Source organism: Tachyglossus aculeatus, unplaced genomic scaffold (assembly GCF_015852505.1).
Source record: "Tachyglossus aculeatus isolate mTacAcu1 unplaced genomic scaffold, mTacAcu1.pri scaffold_121_arrow_ctg1, whole genome shotgun sequence".
Taxonomy (NCBI): domain Eukaryota; kingdom Metazoa; phylum Chordata; class Mammalia; order Monotremata; family Tachyglossidae; genus Tachyglossus; species Tachyglossus aculeatus.
Window position 1 is genome coordinate 1414997 of NW_024044850.1, and position 10920 is coordinate 1425916.

At 50.0% G+C, this 10920-nt stretch overlaps 1 non-coding gene across 1 annotated transcript; it reads left to right on the plus strand.

The window, feature by feature from the left end:
* The first annotated feature begins 3883 nt into the window (after window positions 1-3883).
* On the plus strand, window positions 3884-4020 carry LOC119922716. Its single transcript, XR_005448705.1, has one exon. It is a non-coding gene; the product is annotated as a small nucleolar RNA SNORA7 (small nucleolar RNA).
* Window positions 4021-10920: the final 6900 nt, after the last annotated feature.

Consider the following 10920-nt stretch of genomic DNA (forward strand, 5'->3'; position numbering starts at 1 on the left):
GTACTGTTCCAAGTGTTGGAGTAGATCTAAGTTAATCAGGTTGGACACAGGTCCCTATCCTACATGGGGCTCACACTCTTAATCCCCATTTTACAGAGGAGGTGACTGAGGCACTTAACAGAGAAGTTAAATGACTCACCCAAGGTCACACAGCAGACGAGTGGCAGATCTGGGATTAGAACCTATGTCCTTCTAATTCCCAGGCCCTTGTTCTAGCCGCTAGGCCATGTTGGCTTGGGAGGAGCCAAGTGTACAAGTTAGGGTAAAGTGGGAGAAGAGAGGGAAAAAGTAAAGAGGGAGTTGATGGAAAGTCTTGCTGCCAATGGTTAGGGGATCTGTTCCATGTGGAGAGAAATGGGTAACCACTGTAAAGTTTTGAGGAGGGGGAGCATATATTTTAAATGATGTTTTCAGACTTCAAGTTCACTTTGGGAAGGGAATCACTGAATCGTATTTATTGAGCACTTACAGTGTAACGGGATAACAGAGTTGGAGGATACGTTCCCTGCCCTCAAAGAACTTAGAGTTAGTCAAGTTTATTGAGCGCTTCCTATGTTCAGAGCATTGTACTAAGCACTTGAGGGAGTACAATACGACAGTAGACAGATACATTCCCTGCCCACAGTGAGCTTACAGTCTAGAGGGGGAAACAGCTATCAATATCAATCAATCAATCAATCAATCAATAAATCACAGATATGGACATCGTGCTGTGGGGCTGGGAGCGGGGGATGAATAAAGGGACCAAGTCAGGGGGATGCAGAAGGGAGTGGGAGAAGAGGAAAGGAGGGCCTAGTCTGCAAGGCCTCTTGGAGGAGACGTGCCTTCAGTGAGGTTTTGAAGTGGGGGAGGAGTCATTGTCTGTCAGATACGAGGAAGGAGGACGTTCCAGGTCAGAGGCAGGACGTGGGCGAGAGGTCGGCGGCGATAGAGACGAGATCGAGTCACGGTGAAAAGGGTAGCACCGGAGGAGCGAAGAGTGTGGGCTGGGTTGTCGTGGGAGTGTGGCAAGGTGAGTAGGAGACTAGCGAGGTAGAGGGGGAAACGTGTCTACCGACTCTGTTGTATTGTCAAGCGCTTTGTACAGCGCTCTGCATGCATTAAGCACTCGATAAATACCATTGATTGATGGATCGATTGATGTTTTCAGAAGATGATCTGGGCACGAGAATGCAGGATGAGCTGAGACGATAAGAGGACAGGGGCCGGGAGACCGGCAGGGAGACTCATCCGAGAGTCCAGGTGGGAGGTGATGAGAGTCTGAAACCCCGGGCGTGGATAAAGGGTAGGGAGGAAAGGGGCAGATCCAAGAAACACCGTTGAGGGAAAACCGGCGGCAGGACGGAGGGACGGACACATAAAATAAGTCAGAGGCCACTGCGGTAGGATTGAAAGAGGCCAGCAGAGGTAGGTATACCCCTCCCTGTCAGGAATCCCCTCCCTTTCCTGGAACAGTCTAGGAAGTTAAGAATTCCTACAAGAGCTCGTTGTCTCTAGACTGTAAGCTCATTGTGGGCAGGGAACATATCTGTTTATTGTTCTTTCTTACTCTCCCAAGCATTTAGTACAGTGCTCTGCACAAAGTAAACGTTCAGTAAATACGATTGAATGAATGAATGAATGAATGAATGAAAAAGATCCCTTTAACATAGCATGAAGTGATAAACAACAAAGGAGGAGTGGTGGATAAGGGGTTGTCCTACAGAAAGGAAGGGCCTGCATCAGTGAACCAATTCAGAATTTTAATTTTTTTTTTTTTAGCATTTGTTAAGCACTTACTATGTGCCAGGCACTGTACTTAGCACTTGGGGTAGATACCAGCTAATCAGATTGGACACAGTCCCTGTCCCATCTAGGGCTCACGGTCTCAACCCCTATTTTACAGATGAGGGAACTGAGGCACAGAAAAGTGAAGTGACTTGCCCAAGGTCACACAGTAGGCAAGTGGCAGAGCTGGGATTAGAGCCCAGGTCCTTCTGACTTCCAGGCCCTGGCTCTATCCATTAGGCCATGCTGCTTCTGTAATACTACTTATATTGGCATTTTCCATAGTCTATAAAATGCCAAGGCTTGACCTCTGTGGTGTTTGATTCAGTCTGTCCTTGTCCCAAAGGTTTCCCGGGTTATCGATAGGCGTGGTCTCAGCACTCACTTGTTATAACTGTCTTTGATCTGTAATTCTACTCAAGTGCCTAGTATCTGAGCCCCTAGGTGGGTCCAAGTAGATTTTTTAGTGGGAGATTCCCCCCACATTTAGGGGGTCTCTGAAACCTTCCAGCTTGTCCATTTCAAAAATAAGTGTAACTGGAGTTTCAAACCTATAGATTTATTCTTGCCATATTTTCTGCCAAGGTAACCATGAAGGTGATGATGATGATGATAATAATAACAATAACTGTAGTATCTCTTAACCATTTACAATGTGCCAAGCACTGTTCTAAGCACTGGCGTAGATACAGGCTTATGGGGTCGGACAGAGACCGTGTCCCAAATGGGGCTCACAGCCCTAATGCCCATTTTACAGATGAGGGAACTGAGTCAAAGAGAAGTGAAGTGACTTGCTCAAGGTCTCACAGTAGACATGTGGCGGAGCCGGGATTGGAACCCATGACCTTTTGACTCCCAGGCCTGGGCTCTATCCACTATCCTATACTCTGGATGTCCAGCCCAAACAGCTCTAGGGGAAATAGTGCTCTCCTTCCACCCCCTCTCCCCCCCCCCCGCCCCGAAAACACGGCCCAGGACCCAGGGGTGGCATGCTCCCTGTGGTCTGTGGGAAGCCTGTCGGGCTCTGAGACCATTTCATTCATTTAATCGTATTTATTGAGCGCTTACTGTGTGCAGAGCACTGCACTAAGCGCTTGGGAAGTACAAGTTGACAACATATAGAGACGGTCCCTACCCAACAACGGGCTCACAGTCTAGGAGGGGGAACAGACAACAAAACAAAACATATTAACAAAATAAAATAAATAGAATGGTAAATATGTACAAGTAAATTAAATAGAGTAATAAATCTGTACAAACATATATACAGGTGCTGTGGGGAGGGGAAGGAGGTAGGGCAGGGGGAGAGGAAGGAGGGGGCTCAGTCTGGGAAGGCCTCCTGGAGGAGGTGAGCTCTCAGTAGGGCTTTGAAGGGAGGAAGAGAGCTAGCTTGGCAGATGTGCAGAGGGAGGGCATTCCAGGCCAGGGGGAGGACGTGGGCCGGGGTTCGACGGCGGGACGGGCGAGAACGAGGCACAGTGAGGAGGTTAGCGGCAGAGGAGCGGAGGGTGCGGGCTGGGCTGGAGAAGGAGAGAAGGGAGGTGAGGTAGGAGGGGGCGAGGCGATGGAGAGCCTTGAAGCCGAGAGTGAGGAGTTTTTGCTTGATGCGTAGGTTGACTGGTAGCCACTGGAGATTTTTGATGGGGGGAGTAACGTGCCCAGAGCGTTTCTGCACAGAGATGATCCAGGCAGCGGCGTGAAGTATAGACTGAAGTGGGGAGAGACAGGAGGATGGGAGATCAGAGAGGAGGCCGATGCAGTAATCCAGTCGGGATAGGATGAGAGATTGAACCGGCAGGGTAGCGGTTTGGATGGAGAGGAAAGGGCGGAACTTGGCGATGTTGCGGAGGTGAGACCGGCAGGTTTCGGTGACGGACTGGATGTGAGGGCTGAACGAGAGAGCGGAGTCGAGGATGTCGCCAAGTTTGAGGGCTGGTGAGATGGGAAGGATGGTAGTGCCGTCTACAGTGATGGGAAAGTCAGGGAGCGGGCAGGGTTTGAGACCAGGGTTGGGCCAAGCGGCCCAGAGCCGCTTGGCTTAAACAAAGAGGAATTTCCATTTCCTCTTGTCGGGCAATCATTGAGCACTTATTATGTGGAGAGCACTGTACTAAGGCCCCTCACAGGGTCATGCCTGGAGAGTTTCCAGTACTCTACCAGTCTCGATTACCAGAGGGAGATTAAGCAGAGGCCTACCCGTTCCATTCCTAGCTTGGGCCATGGCTAGCGAGTGGAAGGGAATCTGTTACAAGTCAAAACTCTCCTGTGCTGGGCACCAGCGGCAAGCGAGAGAGTTGAGGGCGGAGACTCAAGTTTACTGTGCGAAAGGTGGCAATGGTAAACCACTTCCAGATTTTTACCAAGGAAACAATCTGTATACACTACCAGAACGATGGCAGATGCAAGTGGGACGTTCTGGGAGAGATGCGTCCATGGTGTCGCTATGGGTCGGAGAGGACTCGACAGCACAAGACAGCAACTGTACTAGGGGTTTGGGAGAGTACCTGGAGCCCTGCCCTGGTTCTTGCCCTCTGCTATGGGTGGGGCTGGGCCCCACTGGCTCCCCGACTCACAACCCTGTGGAACACTCTCTCTGTCTATCTCTGGCTCTGTTTCCCTCTCTTCTCTCCATATCTCTGTCTTTCTCTCTTACTCTTCTTTCTGTCTCTCCATTCTCTCTGTGTCTATCTCTCTCTTCTCTCTCTCTGTCTCTCTTCTCTCTCTCTTTCTCTCTCCCCTGGGGAGGGGGCCGCCTTTGGTGACATCTCCATTGGTCAGGGGCTCTAACTTGGGGGGAGAACGGGGCCCTCCCTACCAATACAACTGCTCTCTTCACATTCCAGGCCAATGACTTCACTTCCTCCTCCTCCTCCTCCTCCTCCTCTCTTGGCTTTAACTGGCTCCCCTTTCCTGCCGGCTCTCTGGCCAAGCTCCAGGTGGGGTAAAGGTGGGTTCCTCATGAGCCAACCAGTTGGGGCACAGGCTGGGCAGCCCACCCTGACCCCTTCCTGCCCCCACCCCAGCCTCTGCCCTCCCCAGCTCCCCAAGGTCTTCCAGGGGTCCAGACAGACAGAGCCTGGGCCTGGGAATCAGAAGGACCTGGGTTCTAATGCCGATTCTGCCACGTATCTGCTGTGAGACCTTGGGCAAGTCGCTTTACTTCTCTGGGCCTCAGTTCCCTCATCTGGAAAATGGAGATTAAGAGAGTGAGCCCAAGCTTCTTAACTTGTATCTACTCCGGCACTCTGAACAGTGCTTGGCACCTAGTGAGCGCTTAACAAATACCATTATTATTAATAATAATAACACTATTAATAATCATAATGGTAGTAGTAGTAATAGTAATGCTAACTTTGTTAAGTGCTTAGTACATGCTAAGCAGTGAGTGTAATAAGCACTGGGGTAGATACAATATCATCAGATCGGACACAGTCCCCATCCCACATGGGCCTCACAGTCCATGAGGGAGGGAGAAGAGGAATTTACTCCCCTTTTTGCCGATGAGGACATTGAGGCCCAGAAAAGTTAAGTGGCTTGTCCGAGGTCACGCAGCAGGCAAGGTTCGGTGGTCAACATTCTAAAGTTCCCCTGTCATTTTACATAATTCATTACATTAAACGTGACACAAGAACACCCTTGTTCAGTTGAAAATCACTTTGGCAACAAAGCCCAGGTAGGATTTAGTCCTACAAATTAGTCTATCTCCCGGCCTTACTACATGCACAACCTCTCCAAGAGGCCTTCCCTGACTAAGCCCTCATTTCCTCTTCTCCCACTCCCTTCTGCATCACCCTCACACTTGGATTTGCTCCCTTTATTCACCTCTCAGCCCCGGATCAATTACTGTAATTTCTTTCTGTCATGTTTGTCTCCCCCCTCTAGACTCTGAGCTCACTGTGGGCTGGGACTGTGTCTCCTGACTCTGTTGTATTGGGTTCTCCCAAGCGCTTAGTATGGTGCACTGCACACAAAAATATCACTGATTAATTGATAGATAATTGGCTTAAGGAAAAGTCATCTCCTGTCTTGGCACCCTTGTGACAGGAAGAGAGTTTGGGAGAGTAAACTACTACAGAGTAGGCAGACACGACTCCTGCCCACAAGGAGTTTAAAGATTAGAGGGAATAATGATAATAATAATAATAATAATAATAATAATGATAATAGAAGCACCATGGCATAGTGTATAGAGCACAGTCCTGGGAGTCAGAAGGTCATGGGTTCTAATGCCAGCTCCACCACTTGTCAGCTGTCTAGTGGCCTAGTGGCTAGAGTTTGGACCTGGGAGCCAGAAAGGATCTGGGTTCTAATCGCTACTCCACCATTTGTCTGCTGTATGACCTGAGGCAAGTCACTTGACTTCTCTGGGCCTCAGTTACCTTCTCTATAAAATGGGGATTGAGACTGGGAACCCCATGTGGGGCAGGGACCGTGTTCAACCTGATTTGTTTATATCTACCCCAGCGCTTAGTAGTGTGTGGAGCACACAGTAAGTGCTTAAATACCATTATTATTATCATTAATATAATTATTAATAATTGTACTATTTACTAAGCCCTTACTTTGTATCATGCACTGTTCTAAGCGCTGGGGTGGATACAAGCAAATCAAGTTGGACACTGTCCATGTCCCACATGGGGTTCACATTCTAAGTAGAAGGGAGAACATGTACACTAACTTGGGTTATTAGACTCTAGACTGTAAGCTCGCTGTGGGCAGGGAACGTTTCGGTAATATTGTTAGTCTCTGCAAGCGGTACGCACTCAAGTACGATCGACTGATCGGTATTTGTTAAAAAGAATAATAATGATAATAATTGTGTTATTTGTTAAGCACTTACTATGCCAGGCACTGGGGTAGATCCAAGCTAATCAGGTTGGACACAGTCCCTGTCCCACGTGGGTGGGCTCATAGTCTTAATACCCATTTTCCAGATGAGGGACCTGAGGTCACACAGCAGACAAGTGGTGGAGTGGTGATTAGAACCCAGATCCTTCTGACTCCCAGGCCCAGACTCTCTCCACTAGGCCACACTGCTTCTCGACAAAGGCAGGTGGAGCTTCAGGCACCCCCGGGATTAGACTCTAGACTGTAAGCTCATTGTGGGCAGAGACTATGTTATATTGTTCTGTCATCCTCTCCCAAGCGCTTAGTGCAGTGCTCTGCATACAGTAAGCTCTCAACAGGTACTCTCGATCGACTGTAGAATCGATCGATTATACTAAGGCTTAAGAATTTGTTAAGCGCTTGGGTAGGGGGCCCTTGCCCCACCCTTGAATTCTCCCCCTCTCAGATAGAACCCCTGTGGCCCTGAGACTCACAGAGACCTACACCCTTCCCAGCAGCCAGGGTTTCCGGCTCCAGGGAGACCCCGCCCCCGCCTCACCAGCAGCCAGCAGGACCCCAGAAAACTGCTGTGGTCTGGGATGGGGAAGGGGAGGAGGAGGGGTGGAGGAAGCAAATGGAGGCCTCTAGTTTCCCTGCCCATTTTTGCTGCTCAGGGAGGTGGTGGGTGGCAGGTTTCAGAATTTGGCTTGCTGGCAGGGCCCCTTTGAGTGCCCTATATAATGATGATGATGATAATAATAATAATAATAATAACATTGTGGTATTTGTGAAGTGCTTACTAGATGCCAAGTACTGTAGTAAGCGCTGGGGTGGATACAAGCAAATTGAGATGGATGCTATCCCGGTCCCACGTGGGACTCACAGTCTCCATCCCCATTTTACAGATGGGATAACTAAGGCACAGAGAAGTGAAGTGATTCGGCCAAGGTCACAGAGCATACACGTGGCGGAGCCGAGATTGGAACCCATGACCTTCGGACTCCCAGTCTGCTACTGACCCAAAGTCTCTCTTTGTCAGATGAAGCGGGTGTTTCCTTTTCTGGCACTCCTGAGAGGGATGGGGGTAGGTGCCTTGCCCGGTTGGCTGGGAGTGACCAGCTCAAGATGAGTTTCCCAGCCAAATGTGGACTTTGCTGAGCTGAAATTGGATGATCTCAAGGATGTGGGAAAGGATGGTTTCGGTGCAGGCCCCCGGGGATTCTCGGAGGAACAGGGGAAATTCCCAGACAGCAGAGTGCCCTTCCCTGAACTTCTCTCAAGATAATAATAATAATAACAATAATTACGGTACTTGTTAAGCACTTAACTATGTGCAGAGCACAGAGCAGAGCAGACAGGCGGCAGAGGCGGGATCAGAACCCACGTCCTCTGACTCCCAAGCCCGTGCTCTTTCTACTAAGCCATGCTGCTTCTTTATTATTATTACTACACTTGAAATGCAAGTCTCTGTCAGGTACCTGCAACTCGCCGAGATGTCAGAACCTGGAGCCAGGACCGGAACTGGGAAACCCCGGTGCCCGGATTTCTGAGCTGTCGGGGAGACTGGTGCCCTCCGGGACTCCCTGCCGGTGAGTCCTGCACGGTACTGTGGGCCGGGCAGTGTACGAAGCATTTGGGAGAGCACAATGCATTAATAGGACAGACACATTCCCTGCCCACAACAAGTTTCCAGTCCAGAGGCTAGAACTGATTCCTGCCATCCTGAGGTGCTAGCCCCACCCAGGTCCAGCCTGTGTCCCCCTGGGAAAAAGAGGGAGCAGTGTGGCCTGGCAGCTAGCCACTAGGCGCTAGCCGGTGCCCTCGGCCTTGGTGGGCTCGGTTAACCTTACCCAGAACGGTGAGCAGCAGCCGCCACAGGCATTTGCCCCCAGCCTTTCAATTCTGCTGCTGGTCGAACATCATCCTATCCCGTCTGGACTACTGCATCAGCCTTCTCTCTGATCTCCCATCCTCGTGTCTCTCCCCACTTCAATCCATACTTCATGCTGCTGCCCGGATTGTCTTTGTCCAGAAATGCTCCGGGCATGTTACTCCCCTCCTCAAAAATCTCCAGTGGCTACCAATCAATCTGCGCATCAGGCAGAAACTCCTCACCCTCGGCTTCAAGGCTCTCCATCACCTCGCCCCCTCCTACCTCACCTCCCTTCTCTCCTTCTACAGCCCACCCCGCACCCTCCGCTCCTCTGCCACAAATCTCTTCACCGTGCCTCCTTCTCGCCTGTCCCGCCATCGACCCCTGGCCCACGTCCTCCTCCGGGCCTGGAATGCCCTCCCTCTGCCCATCCGCCAAGCTAGCTCTCTGCCTCCCTTCAAGGCCCTACTGAGAGCTCACCTCCTCCAGGAGGCCTTCCCAGACTGAGCCCCTTCCTTCCTCTCCCCCTCACCCCCCTCTCCATCCCCCCCATCTTACCTCCTTCCCTTCCCCACAGCACCTGTATATATGTATATATGTTTGTACATATTTATTACTCTATTTATTTATTTATCTTACTTGTACATATCTATTCTATTTATTTTATTTTGTTAGTATGTTTGGTTTTGTTCTCTGTCTCCCCCTTCTAGACTGTGAGCCCGCTGTTGGGTAGGGACTGTCTCTATGTGTTGCCGACTTGTACTTCCCAAGCGCTTAGTACAGTGCTCTGCACATAGTAAGCGCTCAATAAATACGATTGATTGATTGATTGATTGATTGAACATCACCTCCAGCTTCTTCCGGGCTAATTACAGCCCCATTGTCTTCTGCTCTTAGAAGACGTCTCGCCCGGACCCCTGCGGGGCGCCGGGGTGGTGTCAACAAGCTTGGCGAGGATAGGTTCGGCTCACCTGCGATCCCGGAAAGCGAAATGCCTAAAGGGCATTTACAATCGTGTGCAGAGCACCGTACTGACCACTTGGGAAGTAAATATGTACAAATAAAATAAATAAATAAAGAGGAATAAATACGTACAAACATATATACAGATACTGTGAGGAGGGGAAGGAGGTAGGGGTCTAGGGACACTTCTAGACTGTGAGCCCGCTGTTGGGTAGGGACCATCTCCATATGTTGCCAATTTGTACTTCCCAAGTGCCTAGTACAGTGCTCTGCACACAGCAAGCTCTCAATAAATACAATTGAAAATGAAAAGTGTTAGTAAGGCGGGGGGGGGATGGGGAGGGGGAGGAGGAGGAGAGGAAGGAGGGGGCTCAGTCTGGGAAGGCCTTCTGGAGGAGGTGAGGTCTCAGTAGGGCTTTGAAGGGAGGAAGAGAATAACTAGAATCATAGCTATATGCACATCATTAATAAAAATAAAAAGAGGAGTAAATATGTGCAAATAAAATAGAGTAATACAGCTGTACTGTATTATACTATATCCAAGGGCTGTGGGCAGGCCCTGCCCGGGCCAGACAGGGGGAGACAGAGAACAAAACAAAGCATATTAACAAAATAAAATAAATAGAATAAATATGTACAAATAAAAGAAATAAATAAATAGAGTAATAAATATGTACAAACATATATACATATATACAGGTGCTGTGGGGAGGGGAAGGAGGTAAGGTGGGGGGATGGGGAGGGGGAGGAGGGGGAGAGAAAAGAGGGGGCTCAGTCTGGGCAGGCCTCCTGGAGGAGGTGAGCTCTCAGTAGGGCTTTGAAGGGAGGAAGAGAGCTAGCTTGGCGGATGTGTGGAGGGAGGGCATTCCGGGCTGTGTCCAACCTGATGAGCTTATCTCTATCCCGGTGCTTAGTTTAGTGGCTGGCACATAGTAAGTGCTTCAAAAATACAGAGGAGAAAATAGAAAAGATCATGGAGGGTGATAGAGAGTCATAGCCTCACAGAACCATGCCCTAGTACCACCTTGGGGCAGTAGAGAGGAGCAGCCTCCCAGACGAAGCCTCCTGCTGGACCGTACTATTCTATACTACACTGCCACCGGGCATAGCTTCGCCGAACAAGCCCGCTGTCACCAGGAGTGATAGAGAGGCGCGGCCTCCCAGAATAACGATTGGTGCCACCAGGGGACAGGCTGCCACTCTCAGAACAGTGGATGGCTCTGGTTCCAGGGGCCTGGGGAATCTCTCCCAAACTGCTGCTCCGTGCCTCTTTACACTACTCCCAGATTTACCCCATTACTGAGTGGGCTGTATTGCTCCCCCCAAAAAAGGAAGGATGTGTGTGCGTGTGTGTGTGTGTGTGTGTGTGTGTGTGTGTGTGTGTAAGAGTGGGGAAGAAGAGTATTGAGGTGGCTGCCACTCATAGCAGAACAGGGGCTGGGTCAAGCTTCCCGGTGACTATGGAAAAAACTCCTCACCATTCACTTTAA